Consider the following 9,080-nt stretch of genomic DNA (forward strand, 5'->3'; position numbering starts at 1 on the left):
GTCTGAATACCAGCAGGATTAGGTAAAGGCCTAACCATCTGATGATCTCTAACCCAAGCTCTAAGGACAGCTCGGGTAACTCCCGGAGTGATGGTGGAATCAGATAAAGAGTCATCCATGATCGGTACAGTCTGATCTATTCCCATCTGCCTCATAACGCGCGAAGCGCAGTACCAAGTACAATGGGTAAGGCCTAAAAGGTAAACCTGAGTATGGTGAGAGCTGACTTGAATAAAGCGGGTAATGCCGTACCAAGGTACAAACCACAACATTTCGTTTGGACCCAATTCAATCAGCCATGAGGTCCAGGCATCAGCAGACGGATGTGTGATCAAGATCCTCCGCATGCGATACTGGACAGGGTTATAAGGCAGCAAAGTAGGAGTGGCAACCACTTGGAGATGGTCCTTCAACCAAACCTGAGTAATGGATCCTTTCTATTACAAAGGAACAGGCCAAAAAGAAGAAAAGATAAGAAATAGAAAAAGAAGAAATACCTGAAGAATAATAGGAGAAACCGTCCAATCCTCAAAGCCTAAAGCGGCTCTGTCGAGGCTCCTGATAGTTTCTGCCAGCACAATACCACCTATGCAACCCATATCCTCCATCTGCCGAACCATGGGACAAAGTCGCAAATCCCCGTAGCCCGGATCCTTGTTGAACAAGAAGCCAGCCAATAAACAAAAAACCAAGGCCCGCATCCTTAGCCTCATCCGGTCTGGGTCATCTGAACAGACCCCTGAAAACTCATCAATCAGGGGCAACAAAATTGCTTTCTGATCACCAACAATCATGGCCCTAGCTTGTGGTCGGCTGAACTGAAACAGGTTTTCAAACGACCGAACATACCCGATCTTGACTTCATGCCTGACCAAAGGGGCATTGGGGTCGCACCCTATGATAGCACAGAATTCCTCAAAAAGAGGGCACATATCCTCCATCATGGCCCCGAATCGGAAAACATGGGCCTCTGGATCCCAAAGCCTGATGCAAGCCCATAAGAAATCCCAGTCGACTACTACCCCCCTAAGGGTAATGATAGGAGAGAGTCCATACCTCTTCAAGTTGATCTTTTCAACTTTAGAGAGACTCCTAGCCCAACTGTGCATGCTATGATTGAAAGAAGGATTCATTCTTTGGAAAAGATAAACACGGAGAGAAAAGAAGGAGAGAGAAGATAGGGAATGAGTGAAAAGCCGAAACAAAGAATAAGCCTTTATAGGAGAAAAAGCACCGAATGAGGGCGACAGCAGCCGCCGAATGAAGGCGGTAGCAGCCGCCGAATTGCCAATAAATGACGGCGGCAGCAACCGCCGAATTACTGCCGAATGATGGCGGTAGCGACCGCCACACACACAAAAAAAAAAAAAAAAAAAAAAAAAAAAAAAAAAAAGAAGAAAAAGGAAAAAGAGAGTATTTTGTCTATAAGATGAAGTCCTCCCATTTCATTTCAAATACAATAAGCATGCATACATATATTTCGATACTAACCAAGTGCAGGTACAAAATAAAATTCAATACAAAAGTACAATGCAGAAGCACCATCAAAGGGGAAGTTTTGAAGGGTAATCATGGAAAGGATCCAGCAAAGGGTACGCAAGACTTCAAACAGTATCGAGGCAAAGCCGATTCAAGGGGTTAGGGCCAGAATGATTTCTCCGAAAACCCAGAAATGGAAGATGCTCCGACAGAGAGGTGTCTGAATTTTGAGCTTAAAAGCGACAGAATAAAGAAGTTATGGTTGGGTCTGCACAGTCACGATGCTATCCCTACACTACTCAAGTCATCTCAGAATCAAGTTGCCTCGACATTCTTTATGGAGAGGCTGCTTCTAAAAAAAAAAAAAGAAAAAAAAAAAAAAAAAGGAAAAATGGGTCAAAAGGAACCTCTGCACAAAAGAAAGAAATCAAGGACAAAGCTACAGGAAATCAAGTTGTCAAAAAACGGGTCAACTGCAAGCTCTCCGTTAAATTCAAACCCATCAAGGGTAGATGACAAATCATCTCAGCCATAAGGACAAAGACCACAGCGGCTGCTCACAGTTTGAAAAGCAAGTTAAAAGAAGCAGTCATTTCCACAAATTGGATGACAACAAACAACTTGAAAATGAAGCGCCTAGCATGGTACAAGTACAAGTGTCCTTATAAACAAGGATCATTTCTCAAAACAAAGGAAAGGAAGAGTCTCCTCAAAATTCCTTATGGAGAGGAGAACCATTGAGGAAATAAGTTTCAAATTCAGAGGAAGATAAAGTTCAAGAAAAAGAATCAAATTAACCTCAAGAATTCAAACATGGTGAAGCCAAAGCATAAAAGCTTCTTCAACACTCAAGCCACTCAAGTTACCACCACAATGTGGGTATTCAAAACTCTTTGTGATGAATACAAGTCATATTTCAGTCAACCAGTGGTAAAACCACTACAACAACAAAGTCAGATTCGCCTAAAGTCATCACTATCATACGAACTCGAGTCAATAAGTTGATTCAACATCAAATCGGGAAGGAACCCCACAAAGACACCCAGTCGGGAAGGAATCCCACGAAGAAATCAAGCCAGAAATGAATTCTGCATCAACATCAAATCGGGAAGGAATCCCGCATAGACATCCAGTCGGGAAGGAATCCCGCGAAGAAATCAAGCCAGAAATGAATTCTGCATCAACACCCAGTCGGGAAGGAATCCCGCGAAGAAATCAAGCCAGAAATGAATTCTGCATCAACATCAAATCGGGGAGGAATCCCGCATAGACATCCAGTCGGGAAGGAATCCCGCGAAGAAATCAAGCCAGAAATGAATTCTGCATCAACATCAAATCGGGAAAGAATCCCGCATAGACATCCAGTCGGGAAGAAATCCCGCAAAGACATCAAGCCGGGAAGAAATCCCGCAAAGACATCAAGCCGGGAAGAAATCCCGCAAAGACATCAAGCCGGGAAGCAATCCCGCGGAGAAATCAAGTCGGGAAGGAATCCCGAAGAAATCAAATTGGAAATGAATTCCACAATCAGCATTAAGTCGGCATTGAATTTTGCCTCAACAGCAAGTCGGAAATAAATTTTGCACCAAGACGGAAAGGAATTCCGCACTAACATCAAGCCGGAGATGAATTCCGCATCAGCCGAGCACGAAGTTCGCATCCTGGAAGGAACTACGAAAGACCTGATTCTCCCCATCCCCCGAAGAGCTCTTGGAGATACGTAGGCAGCCACAAAGGCCCGGTCACAAACATAAGTTTGCATCATAAATAACATTTTCTCTTTGCCAACATAAATCCATGCATTTGATCATTTCATTTTAAAAAAAAAAAAAAAAAAAAAAAAAAAAAAACGGCGGGGTTTCCTCCTCTGCCCATCCTCAAAATTTGCGTTTCGGACAACCACCGACTCCCATAAATCATTTTTATGGTCGACGGTGGGGGGCAACTGTGAATACTCAAATTTTGAGGCTCAAAAAGCCTGTTGGTTGACTTTGCTACAGTGGGGGGCACCTTCTTTAACCTGTTAAAAGCATCTAAACAATCTTTGTTAAATTCAAAAGGAACATCTTTAACTAGTAGATTGCAAAGAGGTTTAGTGATTTTTGAGAAATCCTTTATGAATCTCCTGTAAAATCCTGCATGCCCAAGAAAACTTCTTATGCCCTTCACTGTGTTAGGGGGAGGTAGTTTTTCAATTACCTCAATTTTTGCCTTGTCTACTTCAATCCCCTTTTGAGAGATTTTATGCCCTAGGACAATACCTTCACTAACCATGAAGTGACATTTTTCCCAATTTAACACAAGGTTAGTATCTTCACATCGTTGCATCACTAAAGATAAATTATGAAGGTGTGAATACTCAAATTTTGAGGCTCAAAAAGCCTGTTGGTTGACTTTGCTACAGTAAATTTGACTGTGCTACAATGAATTTGCTACAGCAAATTTAATTGTGCTACAGTGCATTTGCTACATCAAAATTGGAGTAACTAGGTTAATTAAAATTGGAGTCATTCAGGGTTTTTTCCTAGTTTACCCTAAAATAATTAAACAAGGTGGCGACTCACACACTCACGTGCATTTCTTTCTTTTGTCATATGCATCACATGCTTATGACATTTGGGGAAGGGGTTCACAGAAGGCATGCATCGAAGGAAGAACCAAATACAGAAAAATCATCCATGAATATTTCAATAAATTTTTCCACCATATCATAAAAGATGGACATCATGCACCTTTGAAAGGTTGCAGGGGCATTGCATAGCCCAAAAGGCATTCTCCTATAGGCAAAAGTGCCATAAGGACAAGTGAATGTAGTTTTCTTTTGGTCTTCAGGGGCTATAGGTATTTGGAAGTACCCTGAATAGCCATCTAAGAAACAATAAAAAGGATATCCTGCAAGTCTTTCAAGCATTTGATCAATAAAGGGAAGGGGAAAGTGATCTTTGCGTGTTGCTTTATTTAATTTTCTATAATCTATACACACACGCCAACCTGTGACTGTTCTTGTGGGGATTAATTCATTGTTTTCATTAGAAATAACAGTCATACCTCCCTTCTTTGGAACAACTTGGACATGACTCACCCAATTACTGTCTGAAATTGGATAAATGATGCCGGCATCTAAGAGTTTAATAATTTCAGCCTTGACTACCTCTTTCATGTTCGGGTTCAATCGCCTTTGATGTTCGATTGAAGGTTTGTAGTCTTCTTCCATCAAGATTTTATGCATACACACACTTGGGCTTATTCCTTGTAAATCCGAAATAGACCACCCTAATGCTTTCTTGTGCCTACGTAGAACCTGCAACAACCTTTCCTCTTGATCAAGCGTTAAGTAAGAAGAAATAATAACAGGAAAAGAGTGGTCCTCACCTAAGAATGCATGTTTTAAATGAGGTGGAAGTTATTTCAGTTCATGCTTAGGTGATTCCTTTTCTTTTTCATTCAAGATGCTTGATTCATTAACATTCTTTTCAACATGCAAAGTGGTCTCCACACATTCATCTACTACGTCAATTCTAAAACAGTCTCCATGATCCATAGGGAGTTTACAAGATTTAAGTACATCAAACACAATCTCTTCCTGTCCAACTCTTAGAGTCAACTTACCCTCATAAACATCAATTAATGCTCTTGCAGTTGCAAGAAAGGGTCTTCCAAGGATTAGAGATCCTTCCCTGTCTTCATCAATATCAAGAATGACAAAATCAACAGGAAAGATGAATGTACCTACCTTTACAAGCACGTCTTCTACAATCCCTCTAGGATATTTAATTGAACGATCTGCTAATTGCAAAGACATCCTTGTTGGTTTGAGCTCTCCCATACCTAGCATCTTAAAAACTTTATAGGACATAAGATTAATGCTAGCACCCAAATCTGCCAAAGCCTTTTCAAAGTCAAGATTACCAATGTTACAAGGGATAGAAAAACTTCCTGGATCTTTTAACTTTGGAGGCAGTTTATTTTGGATAATTGCACTGCACTCCTCGGTTAACATTACCGTTCCTTGATCATCAATTTTTCATTTCTTGCTCAGGATATCTTTTAAGAATTTAGCATAACTAGGCATTTGAGCAAGAGCTTCAGCAAAAGGAATATTGATTTGGAGCTTCTTAAACACATCCAGAAACTTGAGGAAGCTCTTGTCATCTTGTGCTTTCTTTAATCTTTGTGGAAAGGGGACAGGGGGAACATAAGGTTTTACCTTTTCTTTCTCCTCTAAGTCAATGATAGGCACCCTTGGTTGTTCTTTTACTTCCTTTTCTTTCTTTGGTGGTTCATCTAATTGTTTGCCACTTCTCAAAGTGATAGCCTGCACTTGTTCTTTTGGATTCTTTTCAGTATTGCTAGGTAACGTACCTTGAGGTCGAGATGCCATCATGTTTGCAAATTGCCCCAATTGGATCTCCAAATTCCTGATTGCAGCTTGCTGGATTTTATGGTTTTCTCTGGTTTCATTCATGAATTCCATGTGTGATTTAGAAAGAGCAGTGAGGAGGTCATCATGGGATTTCTTTTCTGGAGGGTGGAAACCTGGTGGTGCATTCAAGGCATTGTTAGGATTACCATAGGATAGATTAGGATGATTCCTTAACCTGTTATCATATGAATTTGAATAAGGGTAATTCTTTCTTCCTTGATTCATCACATAGTTCACTTGCTCCAAAGTTTGTGGATTTAAAGAGTCCATGATGCATTCCTCAATTCCATGTTGTCCATTGCACCTATCACAAATTTGCATAACAGCATTCACAGGGTTAGTAGTTAACATGTCCAATTTCCTTACCATGTTATCTACCTTGGCATTAAGTGCTGTAATGGCGTCTATTTCATAGACTCCTGCAGTTCTTCTTCTTTCGGTATTATTTTGGTAGTGGTTGTTGCTTGCCATCTCCTCTATCAACTCATATGCTTCATCAATACCTTTCTTTTCAAAAGATCCACCTGCAGCTGCATCTAAAGTGATTTTAATATTAGGAGATAGAGCATTATAGAAAGTTTGTACCTGTAATCACTTGGGCAAACTGTGATGCGGACACTTTCTTAGCAAGTCCTTGAATCTTTCCCAAGCTTCATACAAGCTCTCTTGATCATGATGAGCAAATGTCATTATCTCATTGCGCAACTTGGTGGTTTTTGAGGATGGAAAGAATTTAGCTAGAAATTTTTGAGCTAATTCATCCCATGTGGTAAAACTTCCAGCGGGACATGATTGTAACCATGCTCTAGCTTTATCCCTAAGAGTGAATGGAAAAAGTCTTAATTTGATTGCATCTTCAGAAACACCATTTTGTTTGAATGTGTCACAAATTTCCAAAAAATTGGTGATGTGAGCATTAGAATCTTCACTAGGCAAACCTCCATATTGGATCGAGGTAGAGAGCATTTGGATAATTGCAGGTTTAATCTCAAAGTTATTAGCTTCTACCCTAGGTCTTGTAATACTTGAGGTTGTCCCATTCAGATTAGGTGTTGTATAATCCCTTAAGGTACGGATCGGATGTTGAAGTGGTGGTCCAACTACGTTTTCGTTTATGTTTTCGTTTTCGTTGGCCATGTCTGCTTGTTGATCGAGTTTTATTTCTCTTGCTTTTCTTGCAGCGTTGTGCTTACGAAAGGTTCTTTCAATTTCTGGGTCAAAGACTAAAGATTCAGTTGTCCTTGATCTTCTTTGCATAAAACACCTGGAACAGCACTTAAAAGAAAATTAAATAAAAACGAAAGAGTGTCTAAATTAATAACAGGATAATTCGTATTGATATTGATACGCCAATCCCCGGCAACGGCGCCAAAAACTTGACAGCGTTTTTCGCAAGTGTACGAAATCGCAACAAGTAGTATAGAGTAAGAAAGTATCGTATCCACAGGGATTGTTTATCAATTACCAAAATTATGTTAACCTATTATTATTTAGACGATGATAAAAGGAGTTCGCTGTAAAGTAAATAAAATTCAAAGTAAAAGAGATCAAACACAAAATTTAGGTGAAAAGAAATCAGGGGATTAAGCTACTAGGGAATTTGATTTCATTTAATTCTATCCAGCTTGTTCTATTAGTTCATTAATCAAGTTTAATTGTTGAAGTTGGAGAAAACAACCCTAAGGTTACTAACAAGCTCTCCCGATTTATTGTTAGCTATTCTAATCCAATTTAATCACCTATATTAATAGTGAAATTAAACATGAATCAGATCATTAGGTTTTATGGTTGTTTTATGAATTCACAACTTAATACTTTATTAACTTATGAAAGCCCCCCCTTGAGTCAAACCATATAGTTTCCACATCAAGTTATTATTCTCAAGTAAATTATTACCTTATTCATATCAATAACCCTTCTCCCGAATGATGTTATTGAAATAATTCAATCCAGGGGAATTTTTCTGCCTGGAAGCCTTAAGCACAATAATAAGTTATAACAAGAACAAAGAAAAATAAATCTAATATTATAAGCTGGAATCGAATTAAATTACATCAAATCCCTAGTATAAAAGTTTAGCTAGACATAGTAATTAAATTAAACTCAATCACACTTGAATCATTCATCATATTTAAAGACAATAATAAAGAAAGAAACAAGATGAAAAGTTTAGAATAAAAACTGTATCACAACTATGTTGATGGCTTCCTTGAATCTTAGCACAATTATTTGAAGCTTGAAATCTTTGAGAAGAGAGAACTATGTAAAGAAGTGTACAAAGAAAAACGATCCCTGCTATGAATAGTTCTTCTCTTTATATAGAGCTCCTGAAGGCAAGTTTGACTCCTTTTAGGAAATAGAATCCTTATTTAGTGCAAAATCTTTTATAGGAGATCATGACTGTTTAGGTTCTTGATTTCTTCTTGATTAGGACTCCTTTTTCCCTAAGAATAGGTCCAAGTCTTGTTTAGTGTGTTTAGGAAACTCCCTGAAGTCGGCCCATGTGAGAAAGAGCTTGATTTGCGTATTAAATTCACGCTGGTTCCGCCTGGGCAGCACGGGCGTGCTTCATGGCACGGGCTGGGCGTGCTGTAGTCTGGAGGTCTGGCTAGTGAAGCACGGGGCGTGCTTGGTAGCACGGGCTAGTGAAGTCCTGAGGCACGGGCGTGCTACAGAGCACAGGCAGGGCGTGCTTCTTTCTGCCTCTCAAAGGTGCTTTCTCGCGCCCGCGCATATGAATATCGCGCTCGCGTATTCTGCTGGCAAACTTTCTGCCTCTCAAAGGTGCTTTCTCGCGCCCGCGTATATGAATGTCGCGCTCGCGACTTCAGCTCGCCCCCGCGTATACGAATGTCGCGCTCGCGACTTTTCTTTGCAAATCTTCTGACTCTCTTTTCTAATTGTCGCGCTCGCGCTTGTGAATGTCGCGCTCGCGACTTTGGGCGTGCCACTTAGCACGGCTAGGGCGTGCTAGAAGTCAAGTGCCTTGTGATATAAAGCTCTTTTCTGCGCCAAATTCCTGTAATTTTCTCTTAGATCAAGCGGATTAAAAGTCAAGGAAGCTTTTGAACACAATTATACTAAAAGTGATTTAAAAATCGAATTAAAGCAATAAAAACTTACTAAAATTCTAATAAAAACTATATTAAAAACACTATAAAATTTATACTTATCACTC

General features: G+C 39.8%; 1 non-coding gene across 1 annotated transcript; it reads left to right on the forward strand.

Moving 5' to 3' along the window:
* Positions 1–6,504: 6,504 nt before the first annotated feature.
* Positions 6,505–6,610, forward strand: LOC149496875 (small nucleolar RNA R71). The gene has a single exon (XR_016320716.1). It is a non-coding gene; the product is annotated as a small nucleolar RNA R71 (small nucleolar RNA).
* The last annotated feature ends 2,470 nt before the right edge of the window (positions 6,611–9,080 follow it).

This window comes from Jatropha curcas, chromosome 4 (assembly GCF_041381405.1).
Source record: "Jatropha curcas cultivar XTBG-Jc1 chromosome 4, XTBG_Jcur_1.0, whole genome shotgun sequence".
NCBI lineage: Eukaryota > Viridiplantae > Streptophyta > Magnoliopsida > Malpighiales > Euphorbiaceae > Jatropha > Jatropha curcas.